At 38.6% G+C, this 8,959-nt stretch overlaps 2 long non-coding RNA genes across 2 annotated transcripts; both read right to left on the reverse strand.

Moving 5' to 3' along the window:
- Positions 1-67: 67 nt before the first annotated feature.
- Positions 68-3,676, reverse strand: LOC146364055 (uncharacterized). Its single transcript, XR_014798889.1, has 2 exons — positions 2,977-3,676; positions 68-1,662 (listed from the first exon to the last, which is right to left on the reverse strand). It is a non-coding gene; the product is annotated as an uncharacterized LOC146364055 (long non-coding RNA).
- Positions 3,677-5,208: 1,532 nt separating this feature from the next.
- Positions 5,209-7,055, reverse strand: LOC146364056 (uncharacterized). The gene is made up of 2 exons (XR_014798888.1): positions 6,971-7,055; positions 5,209-6,038 (listed from the first exon to the last, which is right to left on the reverse strand). It is a non-coding gene; the product is annotated as an uncharacterized LOC146364056 (long non-coding RNA).
- Positions 7,056-8,959: the final 1,904 nt, after the last annotated feature.

Raw genomic sequence — 8,959 nt, forward strand, 5'->3', positions numbered from 1 at the left:
TTAAGAAAATGGATGGATTGATATTCTCCAGTCACTAGCATAACATTTTAAAAGAACAACTTAGTAATTCAGAGGAGATAGTAGAAGCACAAGGCTTTATTTTCTAGGGATCTTGTTCCATATTCATTTTAATAAGAGCTCTTCATGATGCATGCAAAATAAAAAAAGCTTTGCCTTACAATATAATACACACACGGTGTAAACCAGCCAACACATTCACAGCCAAACATCGGTCTATAAATAAGGAGCAATATATTATAACATTATAATGGAATACTGTTAAATATTTTCAAGTTGATCTACTTTTATGAATATTTGTCAGTCTGCACAGAGACCCATGTTTGCTCACATCCAGCTTGGACAAGGAATGAAGGTTTGTGAAGGCATTCTGTGGAAGTCTATCTCAAGTAAATAAAAAGTAAAGCGTTTTGAACCTTTTAAAAAAAAATGAAAATGTGAATAAATGAAAAAGTTCAGCACAGATGGAAACTGTCGGTTAAATAAAGGCATACTGTTGCTTTATCAACACAGAAACAGTCCAAATGCAACCGAAAGCTCAAAATACAACACATCAGAACAAGTTACTCATGATCTTTAATCTTGGATAAATATGTGTTTACGTCTTCATCAGAATTTTGTTTTTCAGTCTTAAGAGTCAGGAACTGGTTTTGCATTGGATTCAGTAGCACCAGCATTTTTCTGTGGCTTATATTTTTTATTCATTGCTGATGGAGTAAATCCGTGTTCATTATAAGCATTTATTACTTTCTCCACTGTTTGGCTTGACACGTTACATAAGTCGGCAGTTTCGCTGACTGACAGTCCTGCAATCCGTGCACCAACTATGTGGCCCTTTTCAAAGTCTGTTAACTCACTCATACTGGATGGGGTAGTGTCGACTGCTTCTCTTCTTTTATCCATTCCAGTGCTGAGTATATTGTATGTCAGCCTTTCTTCCCCATTTCCCTTCTTTAAGAATGATTTGAGACCATTTCTGATGAGGCTACGGCGAACAGTAGCTGGATCAACTGAAGGGCCAGACGCATCTCTCAGGTCCTGTGTCAGGTCTTTGCTGGATCTTTTACGATTTCTTAAGGACATGACTTTCAGATACTGTTCATCTGCTGTAGATAGTTTTTTAGGTCGGCCACTTCTTCTTTTGTCTTCCACTTGTCCGGTTTGCTGAAATTTTTTAAGGACACACTGCACACCATGCCGAGATATGCCAAGTTTTCGGCTAATAGTTCTTTGGGGTTCACCTTGTTGGTGCAAAAGTACTATTTTATGCCTGTCAAACCGTGTTATCTTTGGCATTTTTTTCTTGATTTAACTAAAGATGCAACTAAAGAAATGAGAACAAATGAACAAACTGTCAAAATATACCATTTAAAACTGGTTCTTTGCTATGATTTTCATCACGGGTTAACACAACACTGCTTCATTCCTTGAGTTAAATGTCTTTTCTATGCTCCAATGAAGCCAATGTCCAAAGGAAAAACTTGCAAAAAGACCTTCAGAAAGCCTGGAAATTTGATGCTCAAAACAACTTTAAAAATTACAAGCAAGTCTGGCTCCTTGGGAAGCAAAATATAGAGAAACAAAAGGTGGCTCAAGACTTTTGCACATCACTGTAGATGGAGATGACTGGTTTTACTCCTTGGCCTGAATGCAAAAATCATGAAAGAAGAAAATACCAGAAGTTAAAATTTCAAACACAATGAAATAACAATACACAGTTGTCTTTCTCTTTGTGTTGATTAGCAATTAGTGTGCTAATGGAGGGACAAATTATAGGGATGAATTCTAACTAGCGCCCCCAGTACCCTACCAACCACATACTCTTAATATATGGTCTTTTCTGTATCATGAGAACGCTTACTTCAAGTTTGTTAAGCATATTTTGATGCTAACAGTTCTGTACTTTCAGGCTCCTTAAAAAGTATTATGACTCTGAGTCAAGTAAAGTATGTATTATATATAGGACAACTGGATGAGCAGGTGATCCATGCTATATGGATAATGCAGAGGACTTGGTGTGAATTTGTCCTAAGGCTATTTAATTGGTGTCTTTCTCCAAGCTTTACTGTCTTCTTTCCACTGTACAATCACATAAAGGATTAAAAGCCCAAAACATACATTTAAAAAAGTTTTAGTTTTTATTCTTTTAGCTGCTGCCCTGGTGGTATTTAATGGGATGAGAACAGGAAGAGGGAAGAAAAAAAATATAAAAACAGAATTCAAACATACATTCTGCCTATGGAAATTTGATATAAGGTCTATAGGTACTGGGTGTAAATGGACGCCCTACTTTAGGATAATATACTACACTAATATATTTAATACACTAATATGTATATAATATATTACCTAAGTAAATTTATTGTAAAATTTAAGTGAATTTTAATTATTACTGATGCTCATCGGGGAAACACAAAGACGCCATTGCAAAACTTTACTCTCCTGCTATCTGCAGAAAAGTTATGTCTGCTCTGATGAGCTGTTTTCTACAGCTGCACAGAGACCCGGGGGATCTGCCATGGTGACGCTTTTTTTAGAGAGACTGGTCAGTGGGCGGTGACTTTATACCTGTTGATCACTAATGTAATGTCCATCGTCTGCAACATCAGTTACCATGGTGATGTACCTCCGTGAGAAGTGAACCACCTTGGCAGTACAGAAAACCTGCAGTAGACGAAATTCTGCTTCGTAGTGCAGGCCCCTGAAAATCATACCCACTGTTCTCTACACCAGTTCACCTCCAGCACTTCCAGAACCCCCCGAAAAGAAACAGGTTAACAGCTAATCAGTCAGGACACGAATGCAACAAGACAGCTAAAATGGTTTAATCAGTCATGTGCTCTTTTCGGGAAAACGAGTGAGTTTTACTGAACCGCCTAATGCTGTCCACCTTAAAAATAAAACAATCAGTCATTATTGCACAGCTTCAGTTAGAAAAGCTAAGAAAGCAAAGCTAACCTGGCTAAACGTAGCCTTACACCTTTCTACCGTCACACGTTCATGTTGAGGTTTAAAACGTTCTTTGCATAAAAAACATAAATACTGCAAACATATTCGCCCCGACGCCGAGAAAACGGATGAAAACACAGGTCAAACCTCTCACGGTTGGACACGTGATCCCTCTTCCACAGAGTAACAGCGGCGCTGTCACAGGTGTGTTTGTGGTTGGCGCTGCACTTCCGGGTCTGTTGTTGCGTCACCGTGTGAAGCACAAGCACAAGCTAAATCACTGCAGTTACTTTAGTACTGTAATTTTCAACACATGCGATTCTATTTAAATATTAATCATTAAACCTCTTACTTTTCTTTTTCAATATATTTGCATGCCGTAGCCTGTTAGCTTTGCCTTGGTTATTTTATTTCAGAGAAATCTATTAGTTTTACTGTTTTACCATTTAATTAAAACAGTGTTATTATGGCTGGATAACTGAAAATCCTATTAGCAAACCTGGTAAAATAAATAAAATAAAATAAATCTCTGTGCAAGCCACTCTTCACAGCTCATAATGTAAAGCACACAGAATACATAAGTGACAGCTGAGTTCACTCAAGAATGAAAAAGGTTGAAATGTACCATCAGATGAGGTAATTTTAATTAGTCTGAGGTTCAGGTTCTTTATTCCTGTCATGAAACCTTTGAGAGTAGTGATCTTTTTCAAGTTCAAATTTGGGGTCCAGCTTCGTCTGTGTTGTATCTGTGCACAGCACCCTGGGGTTCAGATAGCGTTTGTGCTTCACATTGTTTGTAAGGCTCGCTGTTCTTTCCATCAAACTTTGGAGAATCAGTTTCTATCTCTGCTTTCTGATTGGATGCTCCTCGAAAGACACCAGCTTTATGCAGCTCACGCCGTACAGTCTTTACAGAGACCGCATGAGAGAGGTGTCTATTCAGCTCTGAGGTTATCTTACAGGCGGTGTACTCGGGGTGTTCATCGACTATCTGGAGAAGCGTCTGTCTGTCCTTTTCAGTGAGCTTTGACTTGCGCCCGCTGTTCTTTTTTGCTGATGCTGTTCGTCCATGTTTGATGTACACAGTCATGACTCTTGACACTGTTCCCCTTGCCACGTTAAACAGCTGTGCCGTTTTTGTGACAGATGCACCCGACAGCCGTGCAGCAACAATCTGGCACCTTTCAAACTCTGTTAAGTCACTCATACTGATTTGAACACTGCTTTTAAAGTGGTGACTATCTCCTTTGGACACAGTCACCTGACAGACGAGCAGGAAACCCAGCCACTGCGTTGGAGCACTGTCACTTAGGTACCCCAACGTCCACTGTCATATGGCGCTTCCATGAATTTGAATGCTGAAGCAGTGATGTCCTGGTTAGTGGACCAATCAGCTGCTGACAAGCTGTCAATTGTAGTGTCCTCCTTGCTCTCTAAATAGATGGAGAAAACAGTAAGTCTAAATAAAAAAAAGGAAAAAAAAGTTTTATTTATTTAAATATATTCATTTTATACTAATAAAAATGCTGAGGATTAATCAAGGACTCACACAACCACTGAGGGGACACCCACAGCAGCTGAAGCATTACTAAATGACTAAAGGAGCTAGGCAAAACGACAAACAATAAAAGGCTCTATCAGTCAAAAACTATTCAATGAAGCTCATTCTCGTTAACAGCTAAATCAGTGGTACTTCTGGATGGTATAATGGTAACTACGGCTAGCAGGTAGCAAGCAAGGCTAAAGTAAACGCAAGCGCGTATTCACAGTACCCATTTGGGTCCTTACTGACAATAATTACAGATACTACAGGTACTTACTCTGTCACTGTATGACGAGTACAGTTGTTTGTTTTACAAGGAAGCAAGGAACTAGTTCAGCTCATAGATTTTCAGAATAAAAGCGCCAGGACTATGGGCCGCACATTCCAATGCTGCTAGGAGAGGAACGACCAAGACACCTCACCAAGAACAAATTACTTGTCTTAAGTAATTTTTTCTACTCATGTCTGCTCCTCTGTCCTCCACTCTCCTGCCGGTGACCCAGAAGTTAATCTCAGTACAGCAGTTGTGCTTTAACAAAATGTATGTACACTGTTCCCCCATGGTATTTAATCGACAGCTTTGAAGGACGTCTAATTTTCTAACTGCCTGTTGCCTCCTCTCAGAGTCTCTCAGAGAGGATGTGCAATTTGAGAAATGAAATAGGGTCATTAACACAGAGAGAAAAGATGCAAAAAGATTCACATTTAAGATTTATTTGTTGAAAATATGCAATATTGCTCAAAAAGAAAAAAAGAAGAAAGTAGGAGTTTACAACACAGCCAGTTCACATCAGTAAAAAGTTTAAAATCATTTTTGGCCATTCTTATGTCGAATTTCTTTAAACTAAACAGTAAAATTAGTTTACCATAAATAGTAATTGATATTCTTCTTCTTTTTTTTTAAGAGATAATCTCTCAGCAGAGAGGAAAAGTGTTGGTTAAATAAAGGCATTCTGTGGCTTTCTGAAAACAGAAAAAGTCTAAATGTAACATAAGGATCAAAGTACAGCTCAACAGACCGAGTTACTCATCTTCTTGGGTCTTGGGTTCAGGTGTGTCCATGTCTTCATCAGGATTTTGTGTTGCGACCTTAGACTCGGGAGCCACTTTCGCCCTGGCCGCTTTTCCATTAGCAACTGTATTTTTCTGTGGCTTGCGTATTTTTTTTTTCTGTGCTGATGCAGCAAATCCATAATTCTTATAAGCACTCATGACTTTCATCACTGTTCGGGCTGAAACATTACACAGCTCAGCAGTTTCGCTCACAGACATGCCTCCAATACGCGCACCGACTATTTTGCCTTTTTCAAAGTCTGTTAGCTCACTCATGCTGGAGGTGGAGAGGTTTTGACTACTGGTTGTAGACTGGACAGACAACCCCAACGATCGTCAAGTATAGCTGAGCAACTGCCTCTGTAGCTTGGACTCATTCACATCAAAGCTGAATTGTTTCCATGCGGTGTTCCTTGGTTTGTCCACTGCAGTGCTGTGTATACTCTGAGAGGGATGTCTGGTGATGCTCTGTGGCCTGAATGCAAAACATAAAAAAAACCTATCAGAAAGTAAAATTTCAAATCTAACGGACACTATTGGAGAAGCTCATAGACTAGTGGTACAAAAAAGTGCACTTCCGGATTTGCTTTACTAACAAACACGTTCAATATAGTTGTACTTTAAGTACTTCCACTTCTATTCAATTATATTTTAGACTCGGCGCACTTAATTTTAAATATTGAGTTGCTTATCATTTTGCAGGTTCAATATAGATATATTAATGCGTCATTATATTATTATAATAAAACAACATGCTAAAGTCATCTAAAGCTGCAACAATCAGTTATTATGCCCCAATAATATGATGCTAATTGGCTTTATCTGAAAAAATAAATAAAAATAATGTTTGTTGATGCCTTTGTTAACAGCCATGTTGAAAATGGCCACCATCTTGAGTTTTCGCATGGCTAATGAGCTTTATCAAACAAGTAAACATAAAAACAGTATATGTGCCAGTTTTGGCGTTTGTGAACACCAAAACTGGCTTCCTCTTGTGAACGATTTCCGTGTAATGTTCAGGTATCTGCTGCTCTACAGGATCAAACAAACGCGTCCAGGGTGAAGCTGATTCCAGCATCAGGAATCACAAAACCACTGAAGGTGAGCCAACAGCACCTGGTACGTTCAAGTAACTGTTTTAGGATCCAGATAACATCACCGGAACACTTTGCGTCACCGCGCAACAGCTCAAGCACACTTAGAGAACCTTGTTGGTGCTTTTTTTCCAACCAAACCGATGATAATCAGTTTTGCTGTAACGTTCGGTTTTGCTAGCCAGGTAGCAAACCACAACATAGCTCCCCTCAACAAACTGCATATTCCGAGCACACCTTCATCTTTCTAACACAATTTATAGACAAATTAAACACAAAAGAATTTGTACTATCTATTATGCACTGTACTTACAACTAAATCTGAACGGCAAGTCTGTGTTTTTGTCCACTGCTACTCTCCTGTGCGTCACGCGTTTCGCCAAGGAGAATAAAGTACGTCCGGTGGGGTTTTTCACAATAAAACTCTCAATTTGTGAAAAAACTATTATTGATAAAGTCAAAGATCATTATCATTATCAGCACGGCAAACATGAACCTGATGTTTTTCTTGACATTCTTTTAAGGGAATGTAGTCATTACATATAGTATACACTCACTGGCCACTTCATTAGTTATGTGGTGCGCTTACTGGGTTGGTTATCCACTTTGACTTCTTATTGCCTTAATTCTTTGTGGCACAGATTTAACAAAGTGCTTGAAACATTTCTTGGGTCCATAGTGACATAACAGCATTATATTATTGCTGAAGATTTGTTGGACATTTATATGAATTTTAGCTGATGATGCTGATGATTTTCCTTATTAAATTAAATGCATTGAAACATATATTTAAAGTTGCAAAAGTGAAAAACTAGTGTTCTTACATTGTACAGTACTTGACACTGTTCAGGTATAGGTTGCCTCGGCTTCCTGTTTCCTGTAGCGCTTCCACTAGACCACTAGAGGGCAGCAGAGACAGTCAAATAGCAATGAGTTCTCATGAAGCGTTTACCACTGTCTGCTTGCTCTAACGTCTCATTAACAAACAATTATACTATACTTTTCTTTATTGTTTTAGACCTTTCTGACCCATTAAAGCCCTCTTTTAGTTCCCAGGAATCTCTCTGGGAAAAACGAACAAAAATTATTCCATCTTGAAGGCTGCATGACTTTCAAGCAACTTGTAATGACACTGTTGTTGCTCTGTGGTTGGCCATAACACCATATGGAGGCCAAAGGTCAAAAGTTTAGATTAAATATTGCTCTTCTTCTGCTGTTTGGCAACTGCTGCAGTAATTTCAAATGCTTGTGCGTGTGACAGATTAAGGCATGTGGCTCAAAAACATTCATGCTCATGTTTTTTCCTGAGTGGATTTTGAAGTTAAGTCAGAAAAGTGTTTCTCAGCTATGTTCTACGGTATAATTAAAAGTGAGTGAAGGAACTGTTGCTGTGCTTGCATATCCATTGTTGATTTGCATAATTAATATGGAAAAAAGAGTCACTGCAGTCAAATGAATCTATTTGTAACAGCTTAAATCACAATATGCACACACACACTTAACCTGTGAGCACAGACGTGGAGTCTTGTGGATACACACACATACAGAAAGCTACGCAAACACTCATTTATCATCTTGACTCTCAGTTGCAGGTCAGACTCTCATACACACAAGCTAGACTGATACTAATGCTCCTCCACTTAGACTGTTTTCACAAGACTGTAATGGCTGAGTCCATTAGTGTTAAATAGGGGGTTTGGCTATTTTTCACACCTTCCCCGAGCCAAACGTGGGCTCGACCTACTACAATAAGAAGGACTTTCAACACTGTCATCACTTTACCTGATGAAATACATCAAGGTTCACATGCTGTCTGTTCTTCTCTCTTGTCTTTATTGTATTTCTTAGTTATACTGGTAATTTTACACTTTCATGTGAAAAAGTCATGAACATACATAGTTACTACACGCAACCTAATTAAAAACAACAACAGGTAAACACAGTGCAGTTCAAAGATAATTTTAAAATACTACTTTGTAAGAAAAATAGGTGGCAGTATTTCCTCCCACAGAGAAATGACATTTCCTTTCAACATCTGAAACATCTGAGTGTTCAATAAGAGTCAGTGGCAAAACTGTAACCCCCTCATGTGTCCCTTTAGATGGGACACATCTAGGTGAGAGTTTGCACAGTTTAGGGTTTTGGAATGAATGTAACTGTGAACAGATAAGATTATTTGTCTTTTGTCCACGTTTATTGAAGGACTTTCAGACCTGCTGGAGTTATGTGGACAGAAGTGTTAGAAAAAAGAAAATCAACAACTTAGAAACAGGGTGAAAATAAAGGATGAGCATGGTGGAAT

This window comes from Perissodus microlepis, chromosome 20 (genome assembly GCF_051167445.1).
Source record: "Perissodus microlepis isolate ML-2025 ecotype Zambia chromosome 20, ASM5116744v1, whole genome shotgun sequence".
Lineage (NCBI taxonomy): Eukaryota > Metazoa > Chordata > Actinopteri > Cichliformes > Cichlidae > Perissodus > Perissodus microlepis.